The 16788-nt window shown below is 45.6% G+C and overlaps 1 long non-coding RNA gene and 3 other non-coding genes across 4 annotated transcripts; all 4 read right to left on the bottom strand.

Annotated features, from left to right (window-relative positions):
• Positions 1 to 245: 245 nt before the first annotated feature.
• LOC132476435 (uncharacterized) lies at positions 246 to 16686 on the bottom strand. The gene is made up of 5 exons (XR_009530140.1): positions 16525 to 16686; positions 14473 to 14535; positions 12878 to 12953; positions 3313 to 3473; positions 246 to 2035 (listed from the first exon to the last, which is right to left on the bottom strand). It is a non-coding gene; the product is annotated as an uncharacterized LOC132476435 (long non-coding RNA).
• Positions 12185 to 12316, bottom strand: LOC132477226 (small nucleolar RNA SNORA71). The gene has a single exon (XR_009530242.1). It is a non-coding gene; the product is annotated as a small nucleolar RNA SNORA71 (small nucleolar RNA).
• LOC132477224 (small nucleolar RNA SNORA71) lies at positions 13878 to 14011 on the bottom strand. Its single transcript, XR_009530240.1, has one exon. It is a non-coding gene; the product is annotated as a small nucleolar RNA SNORA71 (small nucleolar RNA).
• Positions 15166 to 15299, bottom strand: LOC132477228 (small nucleolar RNA SNORA71). The gene has a single exon (XR_009530244.1). It is a non-coding gene; the product is annotated as a small nucleolar RNA SNORA71 (small nucleolar RNA).
• Positions 16687 to 16788: the final 102 nt, after the last annotated feature.

The following is a 16788-nucleotide window of genomic DNA, read 5'->3' as shown; positions in this document are numbered from 1 at the left end:
AACCTGGCTCTGCCGTTTACTGGCTGTGTGATCTTGGGCAAGTCCCTTCACCTCTCTGAGCATCTTATAAGTAAAACAGAGCTACGATAACCCAACTCATTATAAAGAGAAAGAAAGATGAGCTATATAAGACATTTCCTATAATATCTGGCAAGCAGCAAGTACTTAAAAATGTTAATTACTACTCCTGTGTCCTACCTCCATAATGACTGTTTTAAATTTTTTCAGATAAATTAGTTATAAGCTTGTGTCAAAGTTTTATTTTGATCATGCCACAAAGCCAAGTCAGAGTTCCCTTTTGTTAAGGACATTTCCCAGGAAAAGAGAATGGTTGGATAAGCATTATTAAACTGAATATAAGATAAAGAATGTCTGATAATCAGCTGAGTGTTTGGGTAGCTGATTTCTCCAAGGAGGTTTTAATCTTGTTAGAGTTTATCAGAAAATTGCTTAAACATTTATCAAGAATGCTAATTTCCTCCCAGAAGGAGATTGTGAATTACATCAAGCAATTCTATCGTGATGGGAACACTCTGCTCTTAATCAAACTCATAATAATCAAGGCTGACATTTCGTGAGGGTTCACTATACACCCAGCATGGAGCTGTGTCACAGGCCTAGCCTTGAAGCAGATCCTGGATGTATTTTGTCATTGTGCCCTGTTCTGACTTAGTTCAGAGTCAGACTATGCAGGCGGCTACAAAATGCTGGTGGAATGTGTGAACGGGAGCAGCGGCCATCACGTCCCAGGACTCTGCATGATGTGGGACACACACCCTCTCCTGTCCTGCACACCACCAAGGTGGAAACAAACAGGTTTCTGAGAGCAGACCATCCACTGTTTCCCCAATATAATGGGATGTAAGTAAATGACTTGGTTAGGCTTTCTGGTTCAATACTGTCAAGAAAGTCCTTTACCAGCTAGATGACAAAGTGCTTAATTCTGGCCACAGAGCCTGGCAGAGAGACCAAAGGCTCATTACCAAGCATGGATGCCTTTCCTCTGGCAGACAATAAAGAGTTGGATCCAAGTTGCTCATTAGTTTCTTTAGGGATTTGTTGGACATCTTGCTACTATGTGAACAAACAGATGGACTTGGCTGTTGGCCGCAAGGATATTTAAGAAGGAACAGATCTGCCTACCCATTGTGAGAAGCAAAACACTGTGTCTGAAGGGGGTGCACTGCCTCCCATATGGTTTGGGGATGAAGTCAGTGGTCTTCAGAGTGTGGTCCCCTGACCAGCAGCATCAGTATCACCTGGGAATTTGTTAGAAATGCAAAGTCTTGGTCCCCACCCCAAACTTACTGAATCAGAAATCTGAGGTGGGATCCAGCACTCTGTGCTTTAACAAGCCTTCTAGGTGATTTGGATGCACATTCAAGTTTGAGTTAAACTGGGTTAAGTTGTAATATGTTTTCCTCTTTCTGTCTTCTCTGGCTTCCCCGCATCTTCTCTTCCTCCCCATCATCTCCCATCCTTCCTCCTCTACAAACCTATACCTTCTCAGAATCTCCTGGGATTAAATATAAGTACTCAGCTGGGCTGTGAGACCATCCATGGATCACCAAGAAAGATGGAAGATTATCAAACTCCAGAAAATTGTCACATTCTCCCAGCTGAACGTTTGAGAACAGGCCTGCCTGGATGAGCTAGAAGACGCCTTAATGGCCTCTGAGGCCACAGCACCACATGCTTCTGAGGCAGAAACAAGATCAGGCCAGAGTTTGGAGTCTGTGCTGTCCTGGAGCCAGCCATGGCCACTCAGAGGATGTTCAGAGCAAAATAGCTTAGGGAAAGAACAGCAACTGGGAGAAGAGGTGAAGAAATGGCTGTAGGTGACCACAAAGAGGCCTGGCACAATGGAGCCATTCAGAGAAAAATGCAACAGCTACAGGATGGATCTATAGAAACACATCAGCATGTACTGGGCTCTTGAATGGATTTCCTGCAGATCTGGGAGCTGATATTCAGTGGATGTTCAAGGAAAGGGTGACTCCTGAAGGCTGGAGAACTTGGGACACTCATGTGACACCTATAAAAAGAAGGCACAGTCAACTGATTCTTTTAATAAACATTTGCAATTCACCATGGCACATGCTGAATTTTAGGCAGAGGGCATATCTGGTACCTCACTCTGGTACTGTGGTCCCTTCTAGCAAGCTCTCCATCCAGCTCCACAGCCATCTCTAGGTCTACTTAGACCACTCAGGATCCCAGGCAGCTCAGGGAAGCTAAATTTCAAAGCCTCCTGCTATGGACAGAGTTATGTAACCCCAAAATCCATATGTTGAAGCCTAACCCCCAGTGCGCCAGTATTTGGAGTAAGGAACTAATTAAGGTTAAATGAAGTCATAAGAGTGAAGCCTTAATCTGGTAAAGTGAGTGTCCTTATAAGAGACACCAGGCATATATACAATGGAGTATTACTAAGCCATAAAAAAGACTGAACTTTTGCTATTTGCAACATCATGGATGGACCTGGAGGGTATTATGCTAAGTGAAATAAGTTAGACAGAGAAAGTCAAATACTGTATGTTATCACTTATACATGAAACCTAAAATATAAAACAGGTGAACGAATACAATAACAACAACAAAAAGAGACACCAGGGAGGCCACTCTCTGTCTCTCTCTGTCTCTGCTATGTGAGGACATGGTGAGAAGGTGGCCATCTGCAAGTCAGGAAGAGAGACCCCACAGGAAACCAAATTGACTGGCACAATCATCTTAGACTTCCTGGCCTCCAGAACTGTGAGAAAATAAATTATTTTATTTAAGCCACCCAGTCTATGGTGTTTTGTTTTGACAGCCCAAGATAATGAAGATAGCTCCCTCTGCCTGACCCCACCAGGCTGTCCAGTTGTCCTGGATATACTACAGGATAGGACAGGGGATAGTTCAAGAAGTGGCTTCTTTCAGATTGCTAAATGGGAAGCAGAGTAAATGATTCCCCCCCTGTCCTCAGTGTTCCCTCTAATGCACCTTTCCCCTGCAAGCCAAAGTCCACAGAAGAGACACCTTGTACCCCTCAGCCATCTGTCCAGGATCCAGTCTCCCTCACCAGTGGGCCAACACTAGCCTTGGGACATCCCAGATACTGCAGCCAGTTGTATCAGGAACTGGCCCCACCCACCAGCAGGCTGACACTAAATCTGAGACCCCCAGCCCCACCATCACCCACTCCAGAACCCCCCAGGATCACACAGCCAGCAGCCCCGTGACCCAGCCCTGCCAGCCAACCAGTGGCTGGCAGCCTCTACACAAGGTAGGGCCTGACAACAAACCAGACCAAGTGCCAGCCACACCTACCAGATTGCCCACAGCAGTCAGTCTGCCACAACACGCAGCCCAAATAGTGGGCACCCCTAGAGCATATAGCTCTGGTGACCAGAGAGAGGAGTGTGCTGCTGAGATACATAGGACGTCTCCTACAAAAGGCCACTTCTCCAAGGATGGGAAATGTCAACAACCTACCAAATACATAGAAATAAAAAGAGCAAATTAGGCAAAATGAGGTGACAGAGGAATATCTTCCAAATGAAAGATCAAGATAAAACCCCAGAAGAAGAACTAACTGAAGCTGAGATAGGCAGTCTACCCCACAGAGAGTTCAAGGTAATGATCATAAAAATGTTCAAAGAATTTGGGAGAATATTGGATGAACAGAGTGAGAAGTGAGAATTTTTTTTTTTTTTTTTTGCGGTACACAGGCCTCTCACTGCTGTGGCCTCTCCCATTGCGGGGCACAGACTCCAGTTGCGCAGGCTCAGTGGCCATGGCTCACGGGCCCAGCTGCTCCGCAGCACGTGGAATCCTCCCGGACCAGGGCACGAACCCGTGTCCCCTGCATCGGCAGGCGGACTCCCAACCACTGCGCCACCAGGGAAGCCCAGAAGTTAGAATTTTTTAACAAGGTTAGAAAATATAAAGAAGAACCAGAGATGAAGAATACAATAATTGAAATGAAAAATACCTAGAAGGAATTTCTAGAAAATTTCCTAGAAGGAGTCAACAGTAGACTAAATAATACAGAGGAACTGATCAGCAAGCTGGAAGACAGATTAGTGGAAACCAATGAAGCTGAAGGAAAAAAGAATAAAGATTAAAAAGAAATAAGGACAGTTTAAGAGATCTCTGAGATAACATCAAGCATATTAATATTCACATTATAGGGGTCCCAGAAGAAGAGAGAGAGAAAGGGGCAGAGAACATATTTGAAGATATAATAGCTGAAAATTTCCCTAACCTGGGAAAGGAAACTGACATCCAGGTCCAGGAAACACAGAGAGTCCCAACAGGATCAACCACACCAAGACACATTGTAATTAAAATGGAAAAAATTAAAGGGAGAATATTTAAAGCAGCAAGAGAAAAACAATTAGTTACATACAGGGGAACTCCAATAAGAATACCAGCTGACTTTTCAGCAGAAACTCTGCAGGCCAGAAGCGAATGGCATGATATATTCAAAGTGATGAACGGGGAAAGCCTACAACCCAAAATACTCTACCCAGCAAGGCTCTTTTCATTCAGACTTGATGGAGAGATCAAAAGTTTTACAGGCAGGCTGGGCTTCCCTGGTGATGCAATGGTTAAGAATCCGCCTGCCACTGCAGGGGACATGGGCTTGAGCCCTGGTCCGGGAAGATCCCACATGCCACGGAACAACTAAGCCCATGTGCCACAACTACTGAAGCCCACATGCCTAGAGCCTGTGCTCCCAACAAGAGAAGCCACCACAATGAGAAGCCTGCACACCACAACGAAGAGTAGCCTCCGCTTGCCTCAACCAGAGAAAAGCCCATGTGCAGCAACGAAGACCCAAAAGCAGCCAGAATTTTTTTAAAAATTAAATTAAATTAAATTAAAAAGTTTTGGGGCTTCCCTGGTGGTGCAGTGGTTGAGAATCTGCCTGCCAATGCAGGGGACACGGGTTCGAGCCCTGGTCTGGGAAGATCCCACATGCCGTGGAGCAACTAGGCCCGTGAGCCACAACTACTGAGCCTGCGCATCTGGAGCCCGTGCTCCGCAACAAGAGAGGCTGCGATAGTGAGAGGCCCGCGCACTGCGATGAAGAGTGGCCCCCAATTGCCGCAACTAGAGAAAGCCCTCGCACAGAAACGAAGACCCAACACAGTCAAAAATAAATACAAAAATTAATTAATTAATTTTAAAAGAAGACCTAAAGAAATACATGGTGAATATCTTTTAAAAAAATAGTTTTACAGGCAGGCAAAAGCTAAAAGAGTTCAGCACCACCAAACCAACCTTAGAGAAATGTTAAAGGGACTTCTCTAAGTGAAAAAGGAAAGGCCACAACTAGAAACAAGAAAATTACAAAGGGAAAAAATCTCATTGATAAAGGTAAATACACAATAAAGGTAAATTAGCAGTGTGTAAAGCTACTGTGAAAGTTGAAAGACAAAAGTAGTAAAATCATCTATGACTGCAATAAGTAGTTAAGCGATACACACAAAAAAAGATGTAAAATATGATGTCAAAAACAGTAAATGTGGGTGTGGGGAAAGTAAAAATGCAGGGTGTAAAAATGTATTTGAACTTAAGACATCAGGAACTCAAAATAATCACATATATACTGCTATATACAGTGTGGGGAATATAGTAAATAACTATGCAGTATCTTTGTATGGTGACATATTATAATTAGACTTATGGTGGTGATCATTTTGAAATGAATAGAAATACCAAATCACTATGTTGTGTAACGGGAGCTAACATAGTGTTGTAGGTCAGTTATACTTCAAAAACAAACAGATAAACAAACTCATAGAAAAAGAGATCAGATTTGTGGTTACCAGAGGCAGAGGGTGAGGAGAGGGGGAACTGAATGAAGGCAGTCAAAAGGTACAAATTCTCCATTATAAGATGAATAAGTTCTAGGGACGTCATGTACAACATGATAAATATAATGAACACTGCTGTACGGTATATATGAAAGTTGTTAAGAGAGCAAATCTTAAGAGTTCACATCACAAGAAAAACTTTTTTTCTATTTCTTTTTTTGTTTTTTTGGCTGCATTGGGTCTTTGTTGCCACGCGTGGCTTTCTCCAGTTGCGGCGAGCGTTGGCTACTCTTCATTGCAGTGTGCGGGCTTCTCATTGTGATGGCTTCTCTTGTTGCGGAGCACAGGCTCTAGGCACGTGGGCCTCAGTAGTTGTGGCACGTGGGCTCAGTAGTTGTGACTCGCGGGCTCTAGAGCACAGGCTCAGTGGTTGTGGTGCATGGACTTAGTTGCTCCGCGGCATGTGGGATCTTCCCAATCCAGAGCTCGAACCTGTGTCCCCTGCATTGGCAGGCAGATTCTTAACCACTGTGCCACCAGGGAAGTTCCTCTATTTCTTTAATTTTGCATCTATATGAGAAAATGAATGTTCACTAAACTTACTGTGATAATCATTTCATGATGTATGTAAGTCAAATCATTAGGCTGTACACTTTAAACTTATACAGTGCTGTATGTCAATTATATCTCAATAAAACTGGAAGGAAAATTAATAATAATAAAACATCCATACTATGCAAAGCAATCTACAGATTCAACACAATTCCTATCAAAATTCCAATGGCATAATTCACAGAAATAGAGCAAACAAGTCTAAAATTTATATGGAACCATAAAAGACTCCAAATAGCCAAAGCAATCTTGAGAAATAAGACCACAGCCAGAGGCATCACACATTCTGATTTCAAACTATATTACAAAGCTGTAGTTATCAAAACAGTGTGTTATTGGCATAAAATCAGAAACATAAATGAATGTAACAGAATAGAGAGCCCAGAAGTAAACCCACGTGTATAAGGTCAATTAATTTACAACAAAGGAGCCAAGAATACACAATGAGTAAAGAACAGTCTCTTCAATAAATGGTGTTGGGAAAACTGGAAATATACATGCAAAAGAATCAAACTAGACCCCACTCTTACTCCATACACAAAAATTAACTCAAAATGGATTAAAGACTTGAATGTAAAACCTGAAACCAGAAAACTTCTAGAAGAAAACATAGATGGTAACCTTGACATCGGTCTTGGCAATGATTTTTTGGATCTGACATGAAAAGCAGAGGTAACAAAAGCAAAAATAAGCAAGTGGAATTACATCAAACTAAAAAGCTTCTGCACAGCGAAGGAAACCGTCAACTAAATGAAAACGCAACCTACTGCGTGGGAGAAAATATTTGCAAATCATGTATCTGATAAGAGGTTAATAATCAAAATAGATAAAGAACTCATAAATTCAATGGAGAAAAAAAATCTGATTTTTAAATAGGCAAAGGATCTATATAGACATTTTCCAAAAGAAGACATACAGATGGCCAACAGGTACAGGAAAAGATACTCAACATCACTAATCATTGGGGAAATGCAAATGAAAACCACAATGAGCTATCACCTCACACCTGCTGGAATTATTATCAAATAATATTTAATAATAGCTATTATAAAAAAGACAAGAAATAACAAGTTTCAGCTTGATGTGGAGAAAAGGAAACCCCTGTGCATGCCTTGTTGGTGGGATGTAAATTGGTGCAGCCACTATGGAAAACAGCATGGAGGTTCCTCAAAAAATTAAAAATAGAACTACCATATACAAATCAGAAGAAAGCTGGAGTAGCAATTCTCATATCAGACAAAATAGACTTTAAAATAAAGACTATTACAAGAGACAAAGAAGGACACTACATAATGATCAAGGGATCAATCCAAGAAGATATAACAATTGTAAATATTTATGCACCCAACATAGGAGCACCTCAATACATAAGGCAAATACTAACAGCCATAAAAGGGGAAATCGACAGTAATACAATCATAGTAGGGGACTTTAACACCCTACTTTCACGAATGGACAGATCATCCAAAATGAATATAAATAAAGAAACACAAGTTTTAAATGATACATTAAACAAGATGGACTTAATTGATATTTATAGGACATTCCATCCAAAAACAACAGAATACACATTTTTCTCAAGTGCTCATGGAACATTCTCCAGGATAGATCATATGTTGGGTCACAAATCTAGCCTTGGTAAATTTAAGAACACTGAAATCGTATCAAGTATCTTTTCCAACCACAACACTATGAGACTAGATATCAATTACAGGAAAAGATCTGTAAAAAATACAAACACATGGAGGCTAAACAATACACTACTTAATAACGAAGTGATCACTGAAGAAATCAAAGAGGAAATCAAAAAATACCTAGAAACAAATGACAATGGAGACATGACGACCCAAAACCTATGGGATGCAGCAAAAGCAGTTCTAAGAGGGAAGTTTATAGCAATACAATCCTACCTTAAGAAACAGGAAACATCTCAAATAAACAACCTAACCTTGCACCTAAAGCAATTAGAGAAAGAAGAGCAAAAAAACCCCAAAGTTAGCAGAAGGAAAGAAATCATAATGATCAGATCAGAAATAAAGGAAAAAGAAATGAAGGAAACGATGGCAAAGATCAATAAAACTAAAAGCTGGTCCTTTAAGAAGATAAACAAAATTGATAAACCATTAGCCAGACTCATCAAGAAAAAAGGGAGAAGACTCAAATCAATAGAATTAGAACTGAAAAAGCTGAAGTAACAACTGACACTGCAGAAATACAAAAGATCATGAGAGATTACTACAAGCAACTCTATGCCAATAAAATGGACAACCTGGAAGAAATGGACAAATTCTTAGAAATGCACAACCTGCCAAGACTGAATCAGGAAGAAATAGAAAATATGAACAGACCAATCACAAGCACTGAAATTGAAACTGTGATTAAAAATCTTCCAACAAACAAAAGCCCAGGACCAGATGGCTTCACAGGCGAATTCTATCAAACATTTAGAGAAGATCTAACACCTATCCTTCTCAAACTCTTCCAAAATATAGCAGAGGGAGGAACACTCCCAAACTCATTCTATGAGGCCACCATCACCCTGATACCAAAACCAGACAAATATGTCACAAACAAAGAAAACTACAGGCCAATATCACTGATGAACATAGATGTAAACATCCTCAACAAAATACTAGCAAACAGAATCCAACAGTCCATTAAAAGGATCATACACCATGACCAAGTGGGGTTTATTCCAGGAATGCAAGAATTCTTCAATATACGCAAATCAATCAACGTGATATACCATATTAACAAATGGAAGGAGAAAAACCATATGATCATCTCAATAGATGCAGAGAAAGCTTTCGACAAAATTCAACACCCATTTATGATAAAAACTCTGCAGAAAGTAGGCACAGAGGGAACTTTCGTCAACATAATAAAGGCCATATATGACAAACCCACAGCCAACATCATCCTCAATGGTGAAAAACTGAAACCATTTCCACTAAGATCAGGAACAAGACAAGGTTGCCCACTCTCACCACTCTTATTCAACATAGTTTTGGAAGTTTTAGCCACAGCAATCAGAGAAGAAAAGGAAATAAAAGGAATCCAAATTGGAAAGGAAGAAGTAAAGCTGTCACTGTTTGCAGATGACATGATACTATACATAGAGAATCCTAAAGATGCCACCAGAAAACTACTAGAGCTAATCAATGAATTTGGTAAAGTAGCAGGATACAAAATTAATGCACAGAAATCTCTGGCATTCCTGTACACTAATAATGAAAAATCTGAAAGTGAAATCAAGAAAACACTCCCATTTACCATTGCAACAAAAAGAATAAAATATCTAGGAATAAACCTACCTAAGGAGACAAAAGACCTGTATGCAGAAAATTATAAGACACTGATGAAAGAAATTAAAGATGATACAAATAGATGGAGAGATATACCATGTTCCTGGATTGGAAGAATCAACATTGTGAAAATGACTCTACTACCCAAAGCAATCTACAGATTCAATGTAATCCCTATCAAACTACCACTGGCATTTTTCACAGAACTAGAACAAAAAATTTCACAATTTGTATGGAAACACAAAAGACCCCGAATAGCCAAAGCAATCTTGAGAATGAAAAACGGAGCTGGAGGAATCAGGCTCCCTGACTTCAGACTATACTACAAAGCTACAGTAATCAAGACAGTACGGTACTGGCACAAAAACAGAAAGATAGATCAATGGAACAGGATAGAAAGCCCAGAGATAAACCCACGCACATATGGTCACCTTATCTTTGATAAAGGAGGCAGGAATGTACAGTGGAGAAAGGACAGCCTCTTCAATAAGTGGTGCTGGGAAAACTGGACAGGTACATGTGAAAGTATGAGATTAGATCACTCCCTAACACCATACACAAAAATAAGCTCAAAATGGATTAAAGACCTAAATGTAAGGCCAGAAACTATCAAACTCTTAGAGGAAAACATAGGCAGAACACTCTATGACATAAATCACAGCAAAATCCTTTTTGACCCACCTCCTAGAGAAATGGAAATAAAAACAAAAATAAACAAATGGGACCTAATGAAACTTCAAAGCTTTTGCACAGCAAAGGAAACCATAAACAAGACCAAAAGACAACCCTCAGAATGGGAGAAAATATTTGCAAATGAAGCAACTGACAAAGGATTCATCTCCAAAATTTATAAGCAGCTCATGCAGCTCAATAGCAAAAAAACAAACAACCCAATCCAAAAATGGGCAGAAGACCTAAATAGACATTTCTCCAAAGAAGATATACAGACTGCCAACAAACACAAGAAAGGATGCTCAACATCTTTACTCATTAGAGAAATGCAAATCAAAACTACAATGAGATATCATCTCACACCAGTCAGAATGGCCATCATCAAAAAATCTAGAAACAATAAATGCTGGAGAGGGTGTGGAGAAAAGGGAACACTCTTGCACTGCTGGTGGGAATGTGAATTGGTACAGCCACTATGGAGAACAGTATGGAGGTTCCTTAAAAAACTACAAATAGAACTACCATATGACCCAGCAATCCCACTACTGGGCATATACCCTGAGAAAACCATAATTCAAAAAGAGTCATGTACCAAAATGTTCACTGCAGCTCTATTTACAATAGCCCAGAGATGGAAACAACCTAAGTGTCCATCATCCAATGAATGGATGAAGAAGATGTGGCACATATATACAATGGAATATTACTCAGCCATAAAAAGAAACAGAATTGAGCTATTTGTAATGAGGTGAATAGACCTAGAGTCTGTCATACAGAGTGAAGTAAGTCAGAAAGAGAAAGACAAATACCGCATGCTAACACATATATATGGAATTTAAGAAAAATAAATGTCATGAAGAACCCAGGGGTAAAACAGGAATAAAGAAACAGACCTACTTGAGAATGGACTTGAGGATATGGGGAGGGGGAAGGGTAAGCTGTGACAAAGCGAGAGAGAGGCATGGACATATATACACTACCAAACGTAAGGTAGATAGCTAGTGGGAAGCAGCCGCATAGCACAGGGAGATCAGCTGGGTGCTTTGTGACCGACTGGAGGGGTGGGATAGGGAGGGTGGGAGGGAGGGAGACGCAAGAGGGAAGGGATATGGGAACAGATGTATACGTATAACTGATTCACTTTGTTATAAAGCAGAAACTAATACACCATTGTGAAGCAATTATACTCCAATAAAGTTGTAAAAAAAAAAAAAAGAAACAGTAAAGGGGGGCTTCCCTGGTGGCGCAGTGGTTAAGAGTCCACCTGCGGATGCAGGGGACGCAGGTTCGTGCCCCAGTCTGGGAGGATCCCACATGCCGCGGAGCAGCTGGGCCCGTGAGCCATGGCCGCTGAGCCTGCGCATCCGGAGCCTGTGCTCCGCAACGGGAGAGGCCACAACAGTGAGAGGCCCACGTACCGCAAAAAAAAGAAACAGTAAAGGGAAAAAAACCAAAAACTGAGTAAAGGAGCAAAGTCAACACACAAACAAGCATGTCGGTCATGGGCTGCCTTGAATAATGTATTATTATGGGTTGTCCTCCATTCCTGTTAAGTTCATAGAGCAGAACCCACGATTTACAGTTCTCCCGTGTGCCCTTCAGCATTATCTGAACTTATTCCAGTGTGAGGTCCAAATACAAACGTATGGACTGGTTTCTCTCTGGAGGCTCCTTTACTTCAAAGACAAAGTGAACCTCCACAAGTCCGGGGCCCAGCCCGGTCACCATATCACATGTGGGCCGGCAAAGGCCCGTGCTCTGAAGGAAATGGCAGGACCAAAAAGCTAGTGTGTGAAAGCTCCAGGGTTTGGAAGGGACAACTGGGCCCTTCAAACACGGGGAAAGGTCTTTCAGCAACTCCTGTCCCTGCACTATCGATGACCAGGGCACGGGCAGCCCACGATCACTTTCGATGCAGGAGCAGCAAAGGACAGAAAGAGCCAGGAAGGGCGGGAGGCTGGAGCCAGGGGCCTGGGGCAGGGAGAGCAGCCCAGCCTGGCCGAGTCCCAGCAGCTTCTGTCGTGTCCGGCCAAGACCCCACAAAACCTCCCTGCCAGGGGGAGTCAAGACACTTCCAGCATAAAAAACTGCAAATGCTTTCGGGCTGAAAAAGATCAGGATCATGTGGTCATGGCACCACCATGAAAAATTTTTTAGAACTTTTGCTGCTATCCCAGCTTTGCTCTTCAGATGAAGATGTGGAGTCTGAGACGGGGTCACAGCGCTAGACAGGTTGAGAGGCGGGACCGGTCTCCATCACAACGGTACTTGCACTGACACCCTAAGGCTCGGAAGGGAGGTGCCCCGGGGAGCCCTTCACCCAAGCAGGTTTCCAGAGCCCTCCCCTAGGCATGTAGGGGACTGCCCCACAGCAGGATGCTGTCACCCCACTTCCCCTTACACGATCATCCAAGCCCCAGAAAACACGCACGTGACTTTACAAAAAACACAAAATTCCAGAGAAAGGTCCAAAAGCCTTACCTGGGGCCCCAGAGCCTAGCGCCTGGCTGACACCAAGATGACGCCTCCTGTGGAGCCTCTGTGCACACAGACCCAGCTGCAAAGGAAAATCGGTGAACGGGCACTCACAGCAGGCCCTGGGGGACACACGGAACACTTGGCACAGCAGCTGGCAGTTCCTAGCACCCACGAAGGCAGGCTGTTACTGCAGTACCTGAACGGCCACACTACGGTATCAGGAACAAGAACAATTTAACCCCAGGAAGGGGTCTGCAGGTCACCTCTGATGGGAATAATACCTACGTTACCCTATGTGCCAACTGTGATCAATTTGCTGCTAACCAGTCTGTAGGCTGTGGCTGCCTGGCAATGACTAGAATGGACCGGGAGGGGTACCAGGTGGAGGAGGGCCCCGTGCCTGCTACGTAGTATAAGGGCGACTTACATATGCATCCTCAACTATACTGGGCTTTGTCCAGGTCGGTCACTAGAAAATCACCAACAGTGGACCACGGGCCCTGCTCATGACCAGGATTAAGGCAGATTATAGTAAGTCTACCTTTCATTACAGAAACAATTCCAGTGGAGAAAAGGAGGCTGACCCGGCAGGCTGGCTTGCTGGAGGGCTTGGTACCCTGACACTCTGCAATGGGAGAAGCCCTGTCACCTCACAACAGATGGGTCATCTCCACCTCTTTGGGGTTTTTTTTTTTGGTCCAGGTGCTATGCATCAGGCACCAGATGCAACACAATACAGGGAGGTGCTGCCCTCAAGATTACAGCATAAGGGGCACGATCAGCAAATCAACACTTTCTAGGTGCGATCAGTGCTGAGGGGCGGGGCTGAGGATGTGGAATGAGGAAGGGGTGCGATGGGGAATCAGAGAAAACTTCCGGAAGGGAGCCCTCCACTGCCAGCCCGTGAACTGCTAAGGCAGGGCCCTGTTCGGGAAAAGGGGCGCTCAGTGAGCACACAGCGCCAGGGACCAGGAAGCAACACAAATCAGTGGGAAGAAAGACATGTACGAAAGCTCCAGAGTTTGCAAGGGACAGGAGTGAACCCTCCAAACACGGGGAAAGGCTTTCAGCAATTCCTCTCCCTGCACTATCAATGACCAGGGCACAGGCAGCCCACGATCACTTTCGAATGCAGGGGCAGAAAAGGGCAGTGAGGGAGCTGAGAAGGGAGGCCACCGCCAGCATCCTGGGAAACGGCCTGGCCTAGGAACACACCAGCAGACAGGTCAATGACCAGACTTACAGCCTAAGATGACAGAACCACCCGATTATTCACCAGTCCCTGCCAAGAGCTGAAGAGGAGACTAACGGCAGAAATACTGAGAACTCTTAGGTACTGAAGGAACGTGTGTAAGTGGCACCAGGATTGAACACCTGACAGAATTCTCGCTCAGGCTCACAAAAGAGCACTTGGCTGGTCACTGGATGTGAATCTCTGTCCTGTCAACATCACAGCAGCCTCCATCCAGGCTTTCAGGAGCAGAAGGGGGCCCAAGCCTCCACTGCACCCTCATTCTCTACACCTCAGCACCCAACATCTCTGGCCTCACAGCCTGCACACAACTCAAGTACTAGAGAACCGGCGGGACACCACTTACCTGGGACTCAGTCCCGGCTCTCCCTGACGACACGTCTCATGTAACAGCAGCCATGTGACACTCCTGCAGGGGACAAGAAGCCATCATGTGATCTGCCCAACTGGCAGGAAACCATTATGCTCATCGACAGGAAAACATGATGTGTGTGTTGGGGGGATTCGGGTCTTAGGCAATGAACGCACTACAGCCTGACTCCCTCCATCCTCAGACTGCCTCATGCTTGGTCACTGCTAGTCACTGAAGGCTGTCCTGTATGGAAGGGACAAGTATGGGTCCCCTGAACATGGGGAAAATCTTGCAACTTTTCCTCGGCCTATATTACCAATGACCAGGACACAGGCAGCCTGTAACCACTTCAAATCCAGAGGCAGAAAAGAACACAGGGCTGCTGAGACTGGAGACCAGGGTCAGAAGACCACAGCTGTGGCAAGACCCACTCCCATTCTCCTTTTTTAAAGCCTCAGAGAAACCAGCACCAAGCCAGGCAGAGGGCACTCAACAGACACCAGGTGCCAGGAGACATCTAAAGAGGTGGGGGGGGGAATTCCCTGGAGGCCCGGTGGTTAGGACTCCGTGCGCTTTCACTGCCATGGCCTTCGTTCAATCCCTGGTCAGGGAACTAAGATCCGTCAAGCCGTGCGGTGTGCAATAATACATAAGTAAAATAATAGAAAAGCGGCGGGAGGACGGCCGTGTGGGACAGCTCCAGAATTGAGAAGGGACAGGAGTGAACCCTCCAAACACGGGGAAACGCTTTCAGCAACTCCTCTGCCGGCACTACCAGTGACCAGGGCACGGCCAGCCCACGATCACTTCCAAATGCAGGGGCAACAAAGGGCAGAAGAAGAGCCAGGCAGAGGAGCCCATGTGAGCAGCCGGCTCTCCGCCCAGGCAGGGGAAAGCTGCCCAGCCAAGCCCGGGACCCCAACGCTATCCTCACTTCATGGAAAGACTCCACCTCCCCTCATCAACAGAGGCCACAGGAAGACCAACTTCTCGTAAAAATGCCTCAAGTACTCATCCACCCACAAAATACCAACTAAGTACCTACTAACCACTTGCCAGGCACTGGGGGTTCAAAGACACAGACCAGGCCTCTGCCCTCCCGGACTGCTTGCTGTTTCCCCCTGGAAGGAAAGGAAAGCTCAGGAGAATGAAGTAACTCACCTGAGGTTCCACGGCTAACAAGCAGCTGAGTCAGGATCTGAACTCAGGCCTTTCTGGACCCCAAACCCAGCCCCACTCTCCTGCACAAGGCTTGGCAAGACTGTGCCCAGAACCCCCCTGAGCCCAGGGACCACCCCTCTGCGGCGGGGCAGGAAGGCCACGGCCCCCAGTTCAAGGCCCTCAGGAGCAGCACTTGCCCAAGGGACAGCTCAGCCCCTGGACACAGTGGGGCGCAGCAGGCAATGCGGCTCAGGGTCCCGCAGGAGAGAAGGGGGCGCTGGCAGAGGCAGGCGCAGCAAAGCCGTTCGAGGGAGGGTCTTCAGCAGCGCAGGGCCTGGCCAGGGAACGGGTGCGGAAGGGCTTCAGTGCGAAGCAGGGACAGGAAGCCAGACTCTGCCCCTCGGGGGCCCTGGGGCGCCCTCACTTTAAAGCTCTAACACCCGTTTGGAAAATGGACGTTTCAACACTTTCCCTTAAAGCTTAATAAGGGGAAATGGGCTAACGGTCACCAGAGTATTTGGCCGGTAACCGACGAGCGGCTTTGGGGCCTGAAACGCTGGAGTCGGAGGTGATGGGCAGTGAATCAGGGGCTCTGGCGCCCCTCGGGCCAGGTTCACACGGGCTCTGCACGACCCCCTGCGGGACCTCGGGCCACGCGTCACCCGACCGGTCTCTCGACATCAGCGGGCACAAGTCTCCCCACGGGGCAGGTGAGGCTCCGAGACGGCGCCGGCCGGTGGCTCGGTGACCGGAGGCCTCTTTGTCGAAGACACGAGGGCCGAGAAGTCGCCATGCGGCGCTCACCGGCCCCTCGGGCCTCAGTTTCCCCTTGGGGGGGGGCGGGCGGAGCAGACCACGTGCCCAGCGCTCCCCTCAGTAACGCACCCGGGGCGCCGTGAGAGATGGCGCGGAACAGAGGCGGAAACACAGCAGACAGTGCGGGAAGGTGCGGATGTCCGCGAATGTTGGGAGATGGCGTGGATCCAAGAGAAACAGAAGCCACCGGAGCCGGGAACCTCCTCCACCCGCGCAGCGGCGGCGGAACTGCAGCAGAGACGAGGCCTGCGGCCTAGAGCGGAGTCGCCGGGAGCGGATCCCTCGCGCGCGATCCTGCAGCAACCTCTGGTGGAGCGGAGCCCGAGTTCTGCG

This window comes from Mesoplodon densirostris, chromosome 16 (assembly GCF_025265405.1).
Source record: "Mesoplodon densirostris isolate mMesDen1 chromosome 16, mMesDen1 primary haplotype, whole genome shotgun sequence".
In the NCBI taxonomy this organism is placed as follows: Eukaryota; Metazoa; Chordata; class Mammalia; order Artiodactyla; family Ziphiidae; genus Mesoplodon; species Mesoplodon densirostris.
This window is presented reverse-complemented; position numbering and strand designations above follow the sequence as displayed.